At 50.4% G+C, this 20532-nt stretch overlaps 1 protein-coding gene across 2 annotated transcripts in view; it reads right to left on the minus strand.

The window, feature by feature from the left end:
* Window positions 4816-20532, minus strand: part of NUF2 (NUF2, NDC80 kinetochore complex component) — a 97355-nt gene continuing 81638 nt past the window's right edge. The window contains exons 16-18 of one of the 2 annotated variants that reach the window (XR_002441062.1): window positions 14662-14911; window positions 11141-11307; window positions 4816-5018 (exon numbers count right to left, since the gene is read on the minus strand). The gene's annotated coding sequence lies outside the window, so the exon portion shown is untranslated. Of the gene's footprint in view, window positions 5019-11140; window positions 11308-14661; window positions 14912-20532 lie in introns of those variants that run through there. The other variant, XR_002441064.1, reaches the window with a different exon arrangement.

The following is a 20532-nucleotide window of genomic DNA, read 5'->3' on the forward strand; positions in this document are numbered from 1 at the left end:
TGCGAGGGGAGAGCCGCCTCCCATGATTTGAGCAGGACCTGTGGGAAGCCAGCAGCAAGAGGAGCAAAAACTAACAGAACAAGTTGGTTGCTGTACTTACTTTTCTTTTCAACATTTTCCTAAATTTCAAGGCTTTTTTTTCTTTTTTTGGCACCATAGCTACGGAAGCCAAGAGTGAAAGAGTCCCTCCAGCCCTTGAAAGGGTGCAGGGCTGCTCTCATCAATGCAAGAAGGTTGCGGGGAGGTGAGAAGGGGATGCTATGAGGTGGAGGCAGGTGGGCAAGCCCAGAGTGGCAGCATCGTGCCCGGTCCTGCTGCAGGCTCACCTGTTACAGCAGCATTTGCAGCCGCCTCAGCCAGGTACGATATCAGATTTACAAGTGAGTTTAAATGCGTGCCAGCCCCCTTTGAGATGCTACCTGCAGTCCGATGCTTCTGACAGCACCCGCAGGCTCATCCCACTGCCTGCAGCCAGCAGAGCCTGACGGGTCCGCGTCCATCCCAAAGCTCTCAGTGTTGCTTGCTTTGCCATGGTGACACTGCCCAGCCAGCACGGGGCGGAGGGGGGGGCCAATTAATGCTCATCACTGCCCAGGTGCAGGCCAGGGCGATGTCAGAGCCAACAGTGATGGCTCCGACACGATACTCGGTGCTCGGGGTGATTGGCAGCCTGCAGCCAGTGATGCCAAAAGCATGAGCCCCCCCACAATTAGCGGCACCGCAGCGTGTCCACCCATGGGAGGAGGTGGCAGCCCGTCGACCAGGTGCTGAGCACCAGGCAGGTTCCATGCCCAGCCAGCTCCAGCTGAGGGGCTCTGCAGAGGCTGTCCAGCAGATCTGGAATGACAGCAGCTTCAGAGATCTGCAATAATGGCACCATCTTGTCACAGGCTGCACTGTCCTCACCCTGCAGCTGATGTGACAGTCCCAGGCAAGGGGGTACCCACCATGTCCCAGTGCCTCACACCCAAAAGTGACAAGGGGAACAGATGATAGGTTGAGGCCAAATCCTTCACGGAGAGCTGCTGGCTTGAGCTGGCTCAAGATGTCCATTTGCTGTTACCGATAAATAGCCACACCAGCAGAGCACTATGCACATCCCCAATCAGAGCCCTGTGCTGCCTCCTCACTGCCCAAGCTCCTTCCCTTGCTCATTGGAAGGGGAAACTGAGGCACGTCTCAGCCACCCCCAGTACACATGTGGAGCCGTGCTGGGAGCACACCAGGGCAAGCAGTGAGGGCATGGCTTGGATGTGCCTGACCACATCTCCTGGCCACCCAGAGGGAACACCAAGCCTTGCCCTCACCATGAGCCCTCCTTGGTGCTTCTGCTGACCCCTCCCCACTACCACAACTGGACTCTCATTACTGACCTGAATTTCTTTCACATCAAATGGGAGCAGCGGGCACAGCTTTAGGCTAGCTCTAGGCTCTCTCATCCCTGTTTCTGTCTGTGTCTGCTCCAGCTTCCAGCCTGGGAGGGCTCTGAGGATTTCTGTTTTCTCACAGGTCAATAGCAAGCCATCGCTTGGTGCCAGGAGGAGAGAGCTGGATTTTCATCACAGCATTGAGCTGTTTCTCGTTCCATTTCAAGCCCTGAACTGCTGTTCTTCTTCAAACCTCAGGAGATGTATCTGATGGACAAGGAGAGTGCATACCAAAAATTCAGCCTCCGAAAGGTGCACGAAAAGACAGAAGAGGGTCAGAACATGGGATGAGAAAGTTCCCCTTCCCTCTCAGCGAATCGTCACAACCATGCAGGAGCTGCAGCGCTGTGCTGGGTATTGCTCAGGAGGTGTTTGCTGTCCCTGCAGACAAAGCCATTGCTGTGTTCAGGATAAATAAAGGACTTGAATCTCTGGAGCCGGAATTCACATAAAAAAATCAAAGCTGGAGAGAGCTCCAAGGCAAAGCGTGCCATTCACTCCAAGCCTCCATCTCTCGCTTTCCCTTCCCTGCTGCCATGCAAGATGTCTCCCAGCTGACAAACCTCAGGGCCAGAGCAGAGGTGCGAGGTGGCAGTGGGTTTCCAGCAAGGGGATGCTCCTCCAGCACAGGGCATGCAGCTGAAGCACCGTCAGGAGAGACAAAGGCGCCTGGCAAACTTTGAGAAATGCCTCTCATTATTTACAGAATGACACAGGAAAACTTCAGACTGAAACAAGAAAGGCAATTAGTTTCCTGTACGGAAACAAAGAGACATCTGTGCCAAGTATGCTAACATATACACAGGGGGCAGGTATACAGTACATGAGGAATTTCTTCCAGCTGCAAATCCACCCCCAAATTCTCAAGTCAATCTTGAGTATTACGACACTCAGCAATCCTCTTAAAAGTGTCCAGATGCTTTAATAACTTAATTCTCATCTTCTCAACCACCATTTTTCATTTATCTGCTGAAGCACTGGAAGGAGACAGAGGGGTCAGGACTGAAGAATCAAAGAAGCCCTGTCTGGTTCCATTGGTGCCAAAGCCATCGTGGGTTTTTCAAGTTATAGCACGCACCGCCTGGACACAGAGATTGTGAATGTGAAATGCACAAAGCACCTGCTCCCCTGCCAGCCCCTGCTCCCGACACATTGCTCCAGATTTCCCATCTCTGCCAGCCACCTTTTAGACAACATTTTCTTGAGATTGTTTTAAACAAGCGAGGAAATTTTGGTGACACTTTAATACATAAAGTGCTTCTTATTTTCTCGATGCCAAGGAGCAGTGCTTTCTAACATACTTTCTGAGTTAACATCAGGTGTTAAACAGACGCACGCATTGTTTGAGCAGGAGCCCACGTTTTATAATAGGCTTTCTATCTAACAGCTTGATATAGCCTCTTCCATTAAGCATTTATTGCTAATGCATTGTAAAGTGTAACATGCTATATATGCTATTAAAGAATGACGCTGCCATGTACTCACCCCTTAATAACGAACCACTTATGAACGAGAACCTTAGGTTAAAGAGTTGTGAATTAAGTTTCATCTCGAGGAGATCATCCAGCACTCTGCCAGGTTATTGTGGAGGGCTGACAGGGGAGGGCTCAGACCTGAGTCCACTAAGGAAACACTCCTTGTCTTTGCTTTGGAGAAGACCTTGGTGAAAACATTGCCCTTCAGCAAGAGCGTGGCTCAGTAATTCCTGGAGATCATAGAACCACGGAATATCCTGAGTTGGAAGGGACCCACATGGATCACCAAGTCCAGCTCCTGGCTCCACAGAGGACCACACAAAACTAAAACCCTGAGAGAGTTGTCCAAGCACTCCTTGAGCACTGGTGGAGCTCAGTGCTGTGCCCACTGCCCCATGCAGCCTGTTCCATGCCCACCGCCCTCTGGTTTCCTAACACCCACTTTGACCCTCCCCTCATACAGCTCCATGCCATTCCCTGAGGTCTACAGCTTGATCATGCACAGCCAAGGCTGGTATTTCAGGTAGGGCTCATCATACATAGGAAGAAGAGGCTGTCACCATGCTGGAGCACACCAAAGCTGAATAAGGAGCAGCCCCCAGATTGCAGGTGAGGGACCTGAGATCAGAGCCATCACAGCAAGGTGTGCTCAGTCCTGCCAACCACAGCTACAGAGGGGTGGTGGGAGGAGAGCCCATGGGACGGGACACACACGCCCCTGGACTCTTTAGGACACTGGGTCCCACCACCCCAGGGGTGGTCTTAACAAATCCAGAGGCTGCATCACCGGCCCGAGTCCTTCCTCTGAGAGACTCCCAGATCACCACATGCCCTGGTTATTGACTTTCTAATAATTCTATATTAAACCCAATCATTAGAAACCCTTTTAGATGAGATACATCTCCATCTGAGCATTATCATGATTTTTTTCCTTACTATGCAACAAAAAAAAGCCATTAACCTCATTTAAACATGGAGTAATTTCCCTTCCCGTGGCAAGCAGCGAGTTTTCTATACAATCTTTTCCTGGATAAGTGAGCACTGGGCACGAGGAGCAGTGACCTAACACCAAAGGTCAGGCACAAAGGCAAGCAGCTTCACGGCTGCTCCTTTGCAAATAGAAATCGTCTCCATCTCTTCCCTCCTGCTGGTCTCGCCCTCCCAGGGATCTATTTATACACATGCTGTCGCACGGCAATTCTTGCCTTTGTTTCTTTTCCCTGTTTATAAGATGCTGAAAAAACAGGCCACAGATCTCCAGAAATCATCCCCTGCAAACTCTACAGCAGGACCTGGGATTGGCCAGCGCAGGGATGTCTCTGCTGTAAGACAGGAGAAGGATTTTTGCTTGTTGCAAGCGACTGACCATTTCCTACACCAGCTCCTCTTCTGGCATTCAATGGTGATGGGGCAGCCACTGGCTTTGTCCGATGACAGAGCAAAGTGACAACCCCACAACATCAGCGACTTTGCTAAGGTGAGTCAAATGGCAAGGCATTTTTCAGGGTCTGGGTGTTGGTACCCGGTTCAAGATGCTTTCCAACAAAAAGTGCTCTGGGTGCCTAGGACTCCCTAAAAAAGAACATCAGGGTCTTGAAGAGGTGTCTGCAGAGTGGGAAGGTCAGGTCCTGTGTCTTCTTACTCTCCCTCCACGTTATTAGTGGTCGCCTCAGCTAGAGTCAAATGTGAAAATACCCACATGGTACTTCAAGAGTGCTCCAGCACATGAAGACAGTTCTGCTGGGCTTCCCCCTGCCCAAGCAGACCCTTGTGCACCCAAGATGTGCCACCTTAGGACAGCCAGCATCTCATGAGCAAGGAAAACAAGGGGCAGCCGTGTGGTTTCCATACAGCCACGGCAGCAGCACAGAAAGCACCACAATACAGACTGAAGGGACAAAACACGTACCTCGAGGGGCTGACGCAGTTTCTTGTGGTGTCCTTAATGCTGCTGGAAGACCCAAGGGGTTGCTCAGGTAGGGACAGCCACAGGTAATGAGAGAGATCCCAGTGGCTGTCCTCCACCTCTCTGGGAGCTGCTGGTATCCATGGTCCGACAGTGCATGGAAGGAGCACTTCAGTCACACGTGTTCAGCTGCTTCGGTCAAACAGGGACCTAAATGTACAGAGAAACACACGTTTGGAAGAGATGGAGAGGAGCCCTGTCACCACCTGCAGAACCACTCTTTGCAGCCTGCCCAGATGTTAAAGAAGTGACCTCACAGCCAGCTGTGTCTGCTCCCTGTCCTGGAAGTCAGGCTGAAAACTGCAGAGGTTCCCCCACCCTGTCCCTTTCTTTAGGCAATACATTTTCAGAGCTTCTTCCAAGTTTTTGCAAAGGAGGGGGAAAAAGTTCAGCTCAGGCTGAGTACCAGTGCCCCCTAAGATGCACAGAGGGGAACTCAGAGCAGCTCAATATTTTTGGATCCCAGACCCATCTGGGTACAGAGGACCCCATGAAACTTCCAGGACATGTTTCCCCAAGCCCAGCTGGGACCAGACCTTGGAGGGCACACCGCGGCATTGCCTTCCTCCCACCACGACAATAGCCTTTCTTTGCAGTGCCAGTGGTTCCCTTTGTGTTTACAATAACAGAGGGATGCTTTATTGCATTTCGCCCGGCCCGCTGCCATGGCAACCAGCAGTTGCTGCGCGCTGTAAAAATAACCCTCCTTCTTTGATAGATTTCACTTGAGTGAAAATAACCCTTAAAAATAGGTTGAAATTTCCATACTAACTCTTCCAGGAGGTTCAAGGGAGACGAGGATGAATTGCAGGATTGGTTGATGGGCTCCACAGTCCCACCCCAGCATTTTCTGGCCTCAGTGCTGAGCTCTGATGGAGGAGCCCACGAGGATGCTCTTGGGGCCACTCCCAGCCAGGCAGCCCCCTGGTACGGCACGGCCAATGGCACAGGGAAGGGATAATGCCCATCCCCATCGATGGGGTCCAAGGTGTAGTTTTTGCATAGCCACATTATGGATGGACCAGTGGAAATGGTGGATCTCCAGGGTATCTTGGTATTTATTGCAATGAGAAGAAGCAGTGCCTTACTGGCTACAGGGGCCTGGCAGACACAGAGCTCAGCTCTATCTTTTAATTCCCACGCACCAGATCTCAAGAAAAAGGCTTTGGCCTTCTCCAGGTCCCAGTGATCCCAGCCTAGAAGATGGTGTTCTCCGTCTATTTTAACAGTTGGCCATCAGCAGGAAGCTTCAGCATGGATTTTGGATGAATAAATCACAGCACGTGAATTCTCCCCAAGATGAAGCTCCTCTCTTGCCTGGGAGAGCTGTAATGACCATCTCTCCAGAGCCCCCACGCCCACACTCTTCAGGGCAGAGATGCAGCAAGACTTGTGGGGATGACACGTACTCATGCTGGGACAGCTTCAAGTCTCCCTCTTTTGACTCAGGTCATCTCCACCGGACCAATTTCCAGCCTGTAGAGAGCTAGCTAGTGAACCACTAATGCAGGTGTTGCTTCCCTGTCTGCTCTTGACTCATCCTCAGCCAGGAACATCTTTTTTTTTTTTGGCTCGTTCCTTTCTTTTTTGTCCTCCCAGCCACTCAACTGTTCTTTCTCCAAATAAAAGCCGATTCACATTTTAGAGGTGGCCCCTGATTCCTCCCATGAGTTTAGGTGAGTCGAACCATAAGAAGTGGAGTAATGAGATTATGATTAAAAGCACACCTTGATAGTGGGGCATCCATCAAGCTGTCATAGAAATCGTATCTCGGAGGCTGCTCTCATCAATCTGACCTTTCAATTATTACCCAGAGTTCATGACTCTAAGTGTATATAATTCCTACCTCAAATTTGAAATACACGCCTTTGTTTTTTTGGCTTGCCTTGTGCATGGCTGTGCGAGGTCTCCTTCACCAGAGCATCAGTGATACTTCGCAATGCAAATTAACTAAAAAGTGGTCTTTCACCCAAAAGACTGGGAACGAGATCAAGCCACCACTGGGGCACTTAGCTGAATGCTGTTTGAAATCTTTATTAACGTCTTTTCGGCTTTTCCTCAGCTCTTTTTTTTTTTTTTTTTTCAAAGAAAATGACTGCTGAGGCTACCTCTAGTAGTGTTCAGAGTCCACACTCTTCTTTGGTTTGTGTCCCCAACAAGAGGGAAGGCTCCGCCAACCCAACCAGGCATCAGTACACGACGATATTTTCTACCCAAACACCACTGAAAAACATCCTCCAGCCAACGCTGGATTTCAGGAGCAAGGTAAAGCCTAACACAGCTTTCCATTGGCATGGCTGGGAGGATTCCCCTACATTTCCTTAGGATCAGAGCACCATTTGCCTCCAACCAGCTCCATGTGTCCCTCTCCACCATCTGTCCAGTTCTGAGCCTCTCAATCACAGATAAGGATTTCCTCAATGCCAGCCTGGCACCTTGCTGGTTCCCAGTGATTTTCCATAGTGCCCAGAATTATCAAGCCATGAAATCCTGCCTCAATCTTACTTGTATCCTAGCGCATGTGGGACATCAGGCTGTGTTCACAGGGTGTTCCTCATGCCTGGAAACGGGACATCCTCTTGCTCCCTGCCTGCTCCACAAACAGCAGAACAAGGAGGAGCTGGCTCTTCCTAACACAGCAAGCTAGGAAGTTGTTCCTAGACTGTATAAAACAAATGAGGCCATTTGCTTTATACCTTTCCTCCAATGGAACCGTGTTTTTATAGGAATAGGCTTTCCCACTATCTAGTGAATCTTCACAAACAAGAAAACACAGCAGATACACTGCAGGAGAAAAGCAATCCCTGGTTGGAACAGAAAAGACAGAAGAAGATTTGGGATCTTTAATAAATACAATCCTGAAGATGTTTTGCTGTTATTGCAGGGTCTTGACAGCTTCTGCTTTCTTTATGATAAAATGAAATTCTTCTACAAAAATCTCTGCACTCCTCAGATGACTGAAATTGTGGGAATTTCCATAATAACAAGCCCCAAAGCAACTCCATCCACTTTTGGTGTGTCCCTCTATTCTGCAGCAAAGGTGTTCAGGTGAGGCCAGAAGAGATTTCGTGAACCAAAGACACCCTCAAAAGAAAGAACAGCTTTCAGAAGTGACCCCAGTGCTGATGGGACATAAGGACATGTATCTGCCAACACCTGTTAATCCACACAGCCCTTCACAGGAAAGCTGAAGGTGGACTGAAGATCGGCTCCTTTGCCAAAGGACAAACCTCTCTCCATTGTGACTCTGCCCAGCTGACATTGCAGCAGACTCATTTCTAAGTCTTGTCATTATTGGCAAACAAGGCACCCTCTCTAGGGAGGAAACACTTGGCAATGCTTCAGGCACAATTCTCCTTTAAAAGCTTTCCTTAATCAAAGAGTAAAGTTAAATAGTATTGCATCCCCAGAGCCCAGCTTTGCGCTGGGTGAGGTCATCTTCAAGACAAGAGAAGGATAAGAAACTATCGGTCATGCAGGCATTACAGTCATTTTATTGGTTGGTTGGTTGGTTGGTTGGTTGGTTAGTTGGTTGGCTGGTTTGTTGGCTGATTGGTTGGCTGGTCGGTTGGCTGGTTGGTTGGTTGGTTCATTGGCTGGTTCACTTGTTGGTTGGCTGTTTGGTTGGTTGGTTGGTTGGCTGGTTGGTTGGTTGGTTGGTTGGCTGTTTGGTTGGTTTTTGATGCAATCTGCTTCACCAGCCCCATACTCTCCAGTGCAGATCTCTGAGCACCGTCCTATCAATTCCAGTTTAAATGGAGAGATAGCAGGGATTTCCCAAATATCACCTACAAAATGTCATTTAGTTGAGGGACCAGATACTTCCTGGTCCAGCTCCTTGAGCCTTGAAAGCCCCTTTTAGGGCTGTTTCCATCCTGCTCACGGAAATCTAGTGCGGGTTCCCCTGCATCCAAGGAAAGGTCACATAGCCACACACCACCACTGGCCTTTCTCTCTATCTGATAGCCACATAAACAGTCTGGAGACTACTAAGCCTTCGCTGCAGCTACAGGTTGCTCCCTTACAGCCTGGTCTCCCCACTCTCATGCCAGAAGAATCACAAAGGTCCCGATGCATCAGCTGGAGCACCTCTGCCACAAAGAGATGAAAGCTCCAAAAGCTCCCCTTCCACATTCCCATTCTCCTTCTGTCTTATCCCAGACCAAATCTTTGCTACCAGCAATCAAGTCTTATCCAACACTAAACTTGTACCTGGCAGAAGGCAGCCACTGTTACGGAGGTCACCCGGGGAAAACAGGCAGCGAGATGCACTGTTATTGAAAAGAAGGCTTTCCTTCCCAGCAACAAAGTGGCTGGGGCTCTCACATCTCACCTCTGTGCAACCAGAATGGTGCTTAATGCCACCCCCTAAGGTAGCAACCACAGCTGAGCCACGCTGCAGGCCCACGCAGGAAGGCACTAATCCTGTGCTAATTTATTTTATCAAATTAAAAAGAAGAGCATCCATGGAACACCAGAGACTTCCTGTTCTCAGGGTCCCAGCAGAAAGCTGCATGATCCCTTTGTAAAGAGGGTGGGGGATTGTTGTTTTCCTTCTTTTTTGCCAAGAATATAAAATTAATAAAACAGGATTAAGGGAGATATGGATTTAACTGATTCCTTAATCCCAGAGAATAATTAATGCGAGCAATGCACCACTTGGCTCGACTCTTCCCACATTTGAATAATAAATAGCATCCTCAAACGAAAAGAAGGAAACAGGAGCAAGAAGAAAGTTGAGCTGCAAATTCTTAATGCAAAGACCCTTTACAATACATACGTGTGCAGCTCTTTCTTGTCTTATGTCCAGAAAATACAGGGTAGAAAAAAAAACATGGACCAGTTCTGGACACACACAGATGTGGACACAAGCCAAGATGTACAGGAATCTCTACATGTTAAGGAAACAAAATACTGCTAAAAGGCTAAATAAATTGTACACGTCAGGCCATTATGCTAGCATCAGCCAGCATGGAACTCAAGCCATGTACTATCTGTTTCTGTTCATCTACAACATCTTTCCAGTCAATAGAGGAAGGGTGTCTGGGGTCCTCCAACTTGGTCGCCTGTTTTATGGTGAGAGAAACCATATTTTGGAAGTCAAGGAGCTCTCTTAGACTGAATACATATTTTCAGCTCAGTTGTGTCCCTACCACACTCATCTTGGAGATGGAACACACCTTCCTGGGGCTTAATCCAGGAATTCCCATGATCACTATCTCACAAGCACCCCCAGCTCCTGGCTACTCTTCACCTGCAGACCAAGCAGAAATCCTTGCTCTAAGGTGGTTTCTGTCTCAGCATGTAAGAGGAGGGTTACTGCCCAAGTGAGAAAAGGCCAGCTGCTCAGACACTGGTCTCATCACTATTTCTCGAATCAAAGAGGAACCAAAAATGTTCTTCAAGGACCCAAAGTCATTTGTCCATTTTCTAACTGGCCTATAGATACCAATGGCAGACCTACAACAGCATTTCACCCATCAGCTTGACCCATCCAAGATGACGACAGCCCACATTTGGGCACCAAAACACCCCAGATCCTAGAAGTACCTTAGCAGCTGATCAGGTGGGAGCTCAGAGATGCAAGGAGGAATGTGTGGATAGGCACAGCCCCATCCCTGCCTGCAGCCCTTCTTAAGGCAGGGCTCTGATTTGAACCTCTTCCTGATGAAATGATTAATGAATGCCACGCAGACCTCTTCCCTTCCTTCCTCTTCTTTCACCTGCCACACAGAGCAATACCAAACGAGGTGATCATGACAAACACAGCTCTAATTCTTTATTAATATTAATCAGAGGCAACCTTTCCATTGACACCAGCACCCGAGCGCATGTTGGCAGGGAGGGGATAACACTGCGGCAGTGACATTTCTTGGGTAGGCGATTTTATTTTATCTTGTGCCTTCCCTTCCCCCTTTTAATATGGGCTAGCAATGCCCTGTACAAACAGAGGAAGGAAGAAGCTGATTAAATAGCAGAGCTGGAGCGTAATGAAAGAAAAAGCCCACTGCAAACAAGTGCTGATTGTTTTAAATGGAAGGCACCGGGAGGTGGATTTCAGGTGATGCCGCGGTGGCTCCTCTTATAATCCCAGCTAAGGCAGCAGTATGGCTTTTGAGCTCAGAGTGAATTTTACCTAGTCCTGACTGGCAGGGAAAGAGGCTTAAGCAGAACAGCCTAAGCCAGTCCCACCTTGGGCTAGCCCCACAGCAGGGCTGGGAAATGCAAACCCACACAACTCCCCTGAGCCCGAAGGGGTCCCCAGGCCTCACCCACAGCATGCCTGGGGCAGCAGTGGGAGTCACTGGGTCTCTGAGCTGCCTCTGTGGTCTGGTTGCAGATCGTCTTCCTTTCTCCATCCCAAATATGGCAGGATTGCAGGGCGATTTGTACCGAGAGAAGCCTCCGGCTCTCAGCTGAATGCAACTTCTGTCTGTCTCTTAAAACAAATAGATTTTCATTGAAATCAACATATCTTTCTGAATTGAATAGGTTTTCATGGGGACAATAAATTTCTTCAAAACAATGCATTTTTATTACAACATATTTTTGTTCAAACCAATACTTTTTGACAACCAGATATTAATGACCAGGCCAAAGCCATAAATTTGCCTCAAACTATGTGTTTTCTCATGGAAGGAAATAATTTTTCTCATACAAATACATTTTTATTTGAATCAATCCTCTTCTTTTCCACCCCCCAAAATCAGATGTGTTTATGGGAGGGAAGAAGGAGAGCCTCACACCCAGCAATGCCCCTTCATTTTGAGAGCAACCAAGTGCTCACGAGGTCTGCCTCACTCCCAGCTTCCCAAGCTCTCAAGCTGCACTCGAAACTTAAATGTAAACTTCTATTTTTTTTTGGTGACAGGATTTAGTGTGCTGGAATTGCAAAAGCTTTTCCTCCTGCTGTTTCCACTGCTGACTCAACAACGTTAGTGAAGCTCTGGCACAGGTTGAACAGAGAGGTGGTGGGTGCCACATCCCTGCAGACAGCCAAGGTTATGGACAGGGCTTTGAGCACCTGGTGGAGCTGTGGGTGTCCCTGCTCACTGCAGGGAGTGGGACCAGATGGCCTTTCAGGGTCCCTTCCAACTCAAACAGTTCAATGACTATGATCGAACCACAAGCAAAACTCCCACTGCCCCCAGATCCCATTTCCTGAGCTGACCCTACAACCCAGACACAGCCTCCACTTCAGCATCTGCCTACACTCACACACTTTTGAGCCCCTATCAAGAAAAATGACTTTTGATAGCAAGAACACCTGCACTCAGCCCCTTCAAACCACATTTCCAAGCCCAAGCCTTCATCAGAGCCCGTGCTCTCCAAGATCACGGGCTGACAAGAGTTCGTTGCCTGTGGCCCCCATTGGCCACTCTTTGTTGAGCTTTCCCAGTCCATGTAAACATGCTAATTGCTTGGGCTCAGCACAGGGCTGGATGCCGCGCTGTTTGTTTTCCATTGAATAGGATTAGGGATTCTGACACCAATGATTAATCGCTGCGCTGCAGACGGCTGACGAGCCCGGGGAAGGCGTCCTCTCCGAGCGAAGAGCACGCACAATCTCTGCCAAGCAGCTGCCGCCAACTTCCATCTAACCCTCTGCATCTTGCCCTTTATCTCCCTGCTTCTCCCAAAATGTCTCGTGTTCATCCAGCAAGCCCCGGGCTCACCTGGGGCGAGGGGAGAGGGGTCCAGGGCACACCCAGGTGCGATGTGCTTCCCCATATCCCACACTGCCAAGACCCTTCTAGCACACTTCTTGCCTTCAGCTTGGCACCTGGGAGCCTGGCACCATGCTTCCAGCTCCCATTGCCCTGCCATCGCTGGGTCGCAACAGGGGACCCAAGCTTGGCAGATGAGATCAGCGCTCCCATTTCCAGCTGCAAAAGCTCAGCGTGCAGCCCCATGCACGCTATTAGCCACACAGCCCACGATGGACTATGTTCAACACAGCACAAACGCGACCAACTCATACGAACCCTCCATCCATCCCAGCACCTGCCTCGGGTTTCCCGGGGTCTGGACTGAAGGGATGGGAACTGAAGCTCTCGATCAGCAATTTGGAGCTGTTCCATTCCCAAGCCCCGATCCAGCAGCCCTTCTGCTTGCCGCGCCAAGCCTCCCGGAGGAAGCAGCCTTGCAGGAGGCAAAGCGTGCCCTCCAAAAGTTGCAGCCTCTGAGATCTCCTCCTCTCTTGACCTTGCAGAAGGAGTGCTGGAGGCAAATCCACCCCTCTCTGCCGGTGCCGCGCGCGACATACTGTCACTCAGACAAGCGACGTTCTTAATGGGTTTGTGGGAAAGGCCTGGCCTGCCTTTCCATCTGTACCTTCTGCCGGCTCCCCTCTCCAGCACTGCCTCCCCATACGACATTCCCTTGAATTATTTAGACTGGTAAATCTTCCTGCATCTCACATCTTTAGTCCATCTGTTAGCCGGGGCTTTGCCTTTATAGGAACTGTCCTTTATGCATGCCGGCATCTGTCAACAGTACACTTGCCTCTTTTATTCATGATCTTCCGTGGGAGATGGTACAAGCTGCAGAAATGCCTCATTTCTGGTATGCATTTCATTTTAATGGAAGATTACATGACTGGGGCCCATTTTATTACTTCTTGCCCTGCACATTCATCCATCACGAGCCCCATTTGCTGAGCCTGCACTGGGACGGCAGCCATCAGCCTGCTCGCCTCAGATTCCTCCCGTGCCGCTTTCTCCCTGCTGTGGGATGGGGAGGAAACGAGGAGGGGAAGGCTGGCAAAGGGGAGGCTGTTTGCCAGCAGGGCTCAGGGTTCCCCAGCCACTGGTGACTTGGCCATGGTGGCATCAGTCTCACTGCGATGCGCATCCCCTGCGCCCATCCTCATCCTCACTCAGCCCTTGTCCCACCCACACCAGGGTATTTGGGGCACGGCTGCCCCACACACCAGATGCAGATGGTGATGTCTTTTTTGGAGCGACCCCACACCCAAAATAAACATGCACGCCACTTGGATTTCCCCACCCAATTCCAGCCATCCGCAGCTCTCCGCGCAGCCCGTCCCTGCCCTGCGCACACACGCTGCACACACAGCACCGGGAGCAGCATAAATAAGATCAATGTGAACCAGCAGTGGTAATTAAACTGCCTGTGGTATTTGCAGTCTCTCTCTCTCTTGTAAGGAAGGTTGCATGCAATTAGTAAAAACATTTTGGACTGGGAACAGTGCCAGTCTGTGCTGTCCTTTCTTTCAACTCCCACGGAAACTTGAGGACCCCTGATTATCCTCCAGACTGCACAAATAAAACCGGAGTAAAGCCACCCCCTACTGCACTGCCTTTCCCTGAATTCAGAAGACTCAGTGCCAGGAGGCAGAGAGTGGGGCCAGAGGAGCAACAGCCTCTTCCAAGATGAGACCTTCTCCAGTCCACGCTCCTAGGACATAGAACCATAGAATGGTTGGGTTGGAAGGGACCCCAAAGCCCCCCCAGCCCCACCCCTGCCATGGGCTGCCCGCCCCCCACCAGCTCAGGCTGCCCAGGGCCCATCCATGGCCTGGGGCACCTCCAGGGATGGGGCAGCCACAGCTCTCTGGAAGCCAGGTCAGTCCCTAGTGGGCTTCAAAGCATAGAAACATGACCCATCATCATTCCTTTTGGCTGGGACACAATCCCTAGCTGTGGATGGAAGCTAAGCAGGCCTCGGGTAACAAGGAGTCCTACGCAAAAGTCATTTTTGTACAACTTATGTTATTAGCATATATTTTTTTAAAAAAAGGAAAATTTACCATAAATAATGTGATAACTACCATGGCTGAAATGCGGGGGAGAGAAAGCAGCTACACCTGGAGAAGAAATACTTGCAGGAACTGTCTCTGAACAGAATGGGATGCGCTGAAAGAGGCCGCCAGGAGCTGTTCCCACGCACGGAGCTTCAGAGCCGGTGCAGAACCCCACGAGTGACAGCCACCCTCCCAGCAGCCAGGAGGAAGCAGCACCACGCACGTCCCATATGGCGAGGGAATTCGGCAAGAGTCTAGCATGTATCTGGGCAAGGAGCTGCAGCAGAAAGAAGGGGGACAGAGAAAATATGCTCAGGTACATTTCACAAGTGATCACCACAGTTTCACTCTCAATTTTCCAAATAACCTTAACTCTGTCCCCATTTCCCATCCAGCTCCCCTCTATAGGAGGCACTCTCTATATCGTAACTAGTCCACCCTGATGGCATAACTCAGCATTTCCTTTCAGGAATCAATGAGAACAAATGAAAATTTAATACATTCTCCAGACAACTCAACTCCCTTCTCTCCCCCATGGTAAATAAATAATGTGCTAGTCAAGTGATGGATGGCGTGCTTGGAGATCGCTGTCCGAGTGCTATTAGGGGCTGGGGAGGTCGGCAGAGTGAAGACGTGGCCGAGTGCAAGATGAAGTGGTGGCCCTGGGTTATTTGAGGCTGGGAGGGAAATGGGGGGCACATGGAGACCTCTGGGGATGGAGGAAGGAGCACAGAGCAGACAGGGGTGTCTCGTTATGGATTGCTGCGCTGGAGCTATTGGGTTTCACTGTTGCAGACATGGCTGGATCCAAAGCCCAGTGGCTTTGGGACAGTTGGGTGCGGATGCACTGCAGGTCTAACAGGGTAAACCAGGGAAATGTGTGACAAGGTGAGCCTGGAGTAAAGCATTTGGGAGGCGGGACCTGACAGTAGCCAGACAGAAACGAGCCCCAGGTCTCTCCTTTGCCCCCCAGCTGGGGGGATTTTTGCATGACCTGTACTCTGAGCAAACGCAATTGTTAAGGGATTAGATTTCACATCTCTCTCTCCAAAAGCCCAGGTATGGAGAGGTCTGCCTCTTTCCTGCAGCCTGCAGAACAGGTCCTTGTGCCCCCAGTAGACGGTTCCTAGGGTCATGGGAGGGCTCTGAGCCAAAGCTGGGAGACACCAGCATGACCTGCTGAAGGAACAGCTCTCACTTGGCCTGCAACTCACAAAGCACATGGTGGGCAGGACAGAGAGTATTGCCAAGGGGCGTCCACCCAGTCCAGATCTCCCCATCTACACTAGGATGAGCAATGGCATTCACTAAGGTGTTAATTCACATCTTCAAACCAAGGCTTGGGGATTCAATTAGGAGCACGGTGGAGTTCTGCTGGCCCTGTTCCTCGTTCCCAGGCACTCAACTAATGCTATATCTGGATCCACAGGCACCAGGTCCCAGCTGGTACACGTGGTCCCGACCACATCCCCTCCTTCCACTCCATGCAGCTCTGGCTTACACTCCTGTTGAACTTCAGGATGCACAGACAACAGTGCCTTCTGTGCCTCGTCCCACAGCTCTGCTTATCTGCTGAGCGACTGTGTACCTCCTTATCTCTGGGGAGAGCCTCTGTGTAAATATTGCTGTAAATTCTTTGGCTTCCCTTCCAAGTAGCGGCTGCTCTTTAATGCCTTCCTTGTAAGACCTGCTTGCCCTACCCCAAGCCATTAGCTCTAACAGGACGTTAATAAGGAGGGGGTTTGGTATCTCACAGGGAGGCTGACCTCTTTCACTAGAAGCATGGCACCCATTACAAAGCAATGATAAATCACAAGCCTTCCACTCCTTCCCCAGCAGGCACGTCTTTGCATGCATAAACACACGCGGGAGAGGCGCGCGCGCTTCCTGCATTAACTCTGGCAACACCCAAACGCCCCGTGAAGGCAACGAGCCCAAGGACCTGGGGCTGCAGGGCACATGCTCGCTGCCCACGGTCCCTTTGAGTGGTCCCTTTGTTTCCTCTGGGGTGGGACAACAGTTGTGTCCACATCACCTGCACCAGCTATGCTTCACCACTGCAGATCCCATGGGATGGAGTGCAGACCCTACCCAAAGGACAGCGACAAGACAAGAGGTAATGCCTCTAAGCTGTGCCATGGGAGGTCCAGGTTGGATATTAAGAATTGCAATGGGCTGCCCAGGGAGGTGGTGGAGTCACCATCCCTGGAGGTGTTCCAGAACCGAGGAGATGTGGCACTGAGGAACAGTGGGCACGGTGGGGTGGGCTGGGGTTGGACATGGTGATCCGAGAGGTCTTTTCCAACCTTAATGATTCTATGATTCAAAGCTTTCCTAAGCATTGCTCCAGATGGCCCATTTTCCATTGTATAATGGAGCTGTCACGTTTAGTGTTGAACGTGAACACCGAATGAGCTGAAGCAGAGAGGAAGACACCCCATGCCCAAGCATAACGATGTCACCAGTAATTGGCTGCAGCCACCTCTGTCCCTGAGCACTGCTCCTTCTGAGCCACTCCCAGGCTCTCCATAAGGACTGAGTCTCCAAAAAGTTTCCTGACATCCTTTAAACACATATCATTTTCTCCCTGTGAAAATCAGCCCTTAAAAACCTTCCTCCATTCCACTACTTCTTTTTGACATTAAATCAAAAGTGTACGTGGAAACCTTGCTGGCTTGAGCCCTCAGATTCAGGCTTCAGGAGCTGACAGCTAGTGCTATTTTGCTATTTTTTTAAGCACGCAAAAGAAAGAATGAAAGAAAGAAAGAAAGAAAGAAAGAAAGAAAGAAAGCACCAAAAGCAAAAAATTTGGCTGAAAATTGACACATTCCGAGACAAAGTTTGTTCTGGCAGAAAGGAAAAAACCCAACACCTATTTGACGAGAGAATTGCTTCTGACAGCAAACTATTGACCAGGTCTAACAAGTGGGCTCAGACCAGTTGCAGAAGAAGCACGGCCTTCTCCTCCATCCCGCAGCCCGTGGAAGAGCAAGCACCTCACGCCGTATCACAACCATTCCAACCACTTTGCTTTCAGCCCTATGCAGTGGAGTTGGAGGGCCTCCAAGCACTGCACACAGCCTCATCCAGGGGTCGTGCTCCCGAGCAGCGGGATCGAGCGGGAGGACGGCGCAGCTTCCCGGCATGCCCTCCTCCTCCGCGCTCATAAACAGCCGCCTCCGCTCGCAGCCGTCTCTGCTCATCCCTTAATTACGTTAAGGGAAGGTTTCTGCTGAGGCCAGCACAAAGCTGGATGCACGGCGGTGCAGGGAGAGCAGGGTTCCTCCAGGTCCTGTTCGCCCCATCCTGATGCCGTGCCTCGGTTTCTCTCCTCTTGGGGAGCAGCCACACGCTTGTTGGAGTTAAGTACTAACACACGCTCGTGGCAACTTGGTGCTTACTGGAACAAATCAAAAATAATTGGAAAAATGTTACAGCCGATCGATCAGAGCGGGTTTTTGGTGGCTGAAGGCTTGGATGCAAATTGCTGGGATGGATGGGGAAATCACCTCAACTTCTTAAGGGCTGGAGTACCTCTCCTATGGAGAAAGGCTGAGGGAGCTGGGCTTGTTCAGCTTGGGAAAGAGAAGGCTCTGGGGAGAGCTCATTGCAGCCTTGCAGTACTTGAGGGGAGCTTACAAGCAAGAGGGGGACCGACTTTTTACACAGTCTAATAGTGATAGGACAAGGGGGAATGCTTTAAACTAAAAGAGGGGAGATTTAGGTGAGGTGTTAGGGGGAACTTCTTCACTCAGAGTGGGGAGGCGCTGGCCCTGCTGCTCAGAGCTGAGGGTGCCCCATCCCTGGAGGTGCCCCAGGCCATGGATGGGCCCTGGGCAGCCTGAACTGGGGGGGGGGGGGGGGCAGCCAGCCCACAGTAGGGAGTGGGGCTGGGGGCTTTGGGGTCCCTTCCAACCCAACCATTCTGTCATTCTGTGATTCTTCACTGCTGCCACATGCTTGAGCATGGCTTTTCCCCTGCAACTGCTCTGTGCTGAGCTCTGACCGCTGCATTTAGAACTTGTCGCTCTCCATACACTCCTCCTTGCTGCCAGCTCGAGGGCCTGGCTCCCTGGGGCTGTCATTAGCCGGCGGTGATCAGAGAATTGGTACAACCCTTCCACAGCAGCCTCTTGACTTCACTCACACCCTGTGGGATGCACTTGGGAGCGCAGCGAGGTGCCTGCTGAAAGATGGCTTTTTTCCCCCTTACTGCAAAGCCCTCACTGTCATCAGAGCAAGGAGCTGCTCGCACACTCGTGACACAACAGCAGGAAATCAGGGCAGCCTTGCAGCTGCTAAGCGACCTCGGGCAAACGGCTCCATTTCTCTGCCTTAAGTTTTCTGGGGGACTTTTAACAAATAATAATAATAAAAAAAAGCAACACAAAGAGAAGGTCTGCATTTCTAATATGGGTACCAGATCCTTGAGGGCAAAATCTGGTTGTGACGCCATTGGGAAGGCATGTCAGCAGCTCTTGGTGGCAGGGATAGCTCTCCCATGTCCCTCCAAGCTGCGGGATGGGAAGGTGCAGAATGTGAAAGCTGGGTTGGGCAAGGCTCCCAGGCCCCACAGCGAGGATGCAGGGTGCTGAATCTCTCTGCAAATGGAGGAGGAAAGCAGGGGTCACCCCACGCACAGATGGAACAACCTCAGCCAGGCACTAAGCAATACAAATAACTCCAGAGCCCTCGCAGGTGTAAATGCGCTTCTCCGTGATAGCACCCTTCTAAAAGGATAGCTCATTTGGCAGATTATTCCCAGCCACGATGAGGGGAATGATAAGGATATTGGCTCTTCTAACCTTCGTTGGTAAATTGATGGGAGGTGGATTCCACTCAAGCCCATAAAATTAAGGCCTATGGATCAATCTTTCTTCATCTGTTTTCCTGTGATTGCCTGGCAAGCAAAAATATGCACAAGTGATGATGAGGTGTATCCAATCTTCTGCTAGCAGGAGACAGGTTTCCATTCAAGGCCAAGGCTTTGAGATGCCCATAAAGGCAAGCCCCAGCCTAGTGTGAATGAGATCTTTTTGCATCTCGTTACACAGGAGTAAATCACCACATGCTCAACCAACCATAAATTCTGCTGAACTGGACAAGGCTGACCAAGAGGTCCCAGCATGGAGGACACCATTGTGGTCCAGCTGTGAGGTCCTGGTAAGGATGACCCAGCTCCTGGACACCTTGAGACAGATGTCTGAGCCTGGATGGGACCACCAGCCTCAAATCAGCATTTCTCGGTCTAATTCTCTCTCTTGGCACGAGTTGCTCAGCCCCTAAAAAGTTAGGCTTGCTCTGTGCTGGAGCTCAGATTTCCAGAGCCAGGTTTGAGCACTTTGGTCCCTGGAGCCTCGCCTAAGCTGTCACTGAAGTGAGGGGGAAGGAGAAATGTACTGTCAGGAAACGTAATCTCTGAAAAGTGCAGAAATCCAACTGTGGGAGGATTTACAGGAGTTCAAAACTAAGGGACGCCAGGAAAGACAGCTAAATAAACACATAGATCATGCGTCTTGAAAGCTGATGTCAAGACCATAAAAAATCAACTCGATTATAGGAGCAGACAGGTGGCGATTGGTGCAACCCCTACGCATCGTGTCCTGGAGCCTTCGGCTGGCCCTGTCCACTGCAAAGAGCACCCAGCAGATGTTTTCCTGATTATAAATGCTGTATAATTTATAAACCAGAGCCTTGCACTTAAAACAATCCTGGAGCTGTGTCGAGGGCAAATCCTTCCCATCCATTAACGCAACAAGTCCCCATCACTCACCAGTGACACGGAGAGCAGATAAGACATCCCACAAGGCGTTAGGGGCTGGGTGCTGTCAGCAACAAGTACAGCACCTTGGAAGATTGGTTTGATGCCACCAGATACCTGCTTGTGAATCCTGCTCC

The sequence above is a fragment of the Numida meleagris genome, chromosome 7, assembly GCF_002078875.1.
Source record: "Numida meleagris isolate 19003 breed g44 Domestic line chromosome 7, NumMel1.0, whole genome shotgun sequence".
NCBI classification, from domain to species: Eukaryota; Metazoa; Chordata; class Aves; order Galliformes; family Numididae; genus Numida; species Numida meleagris.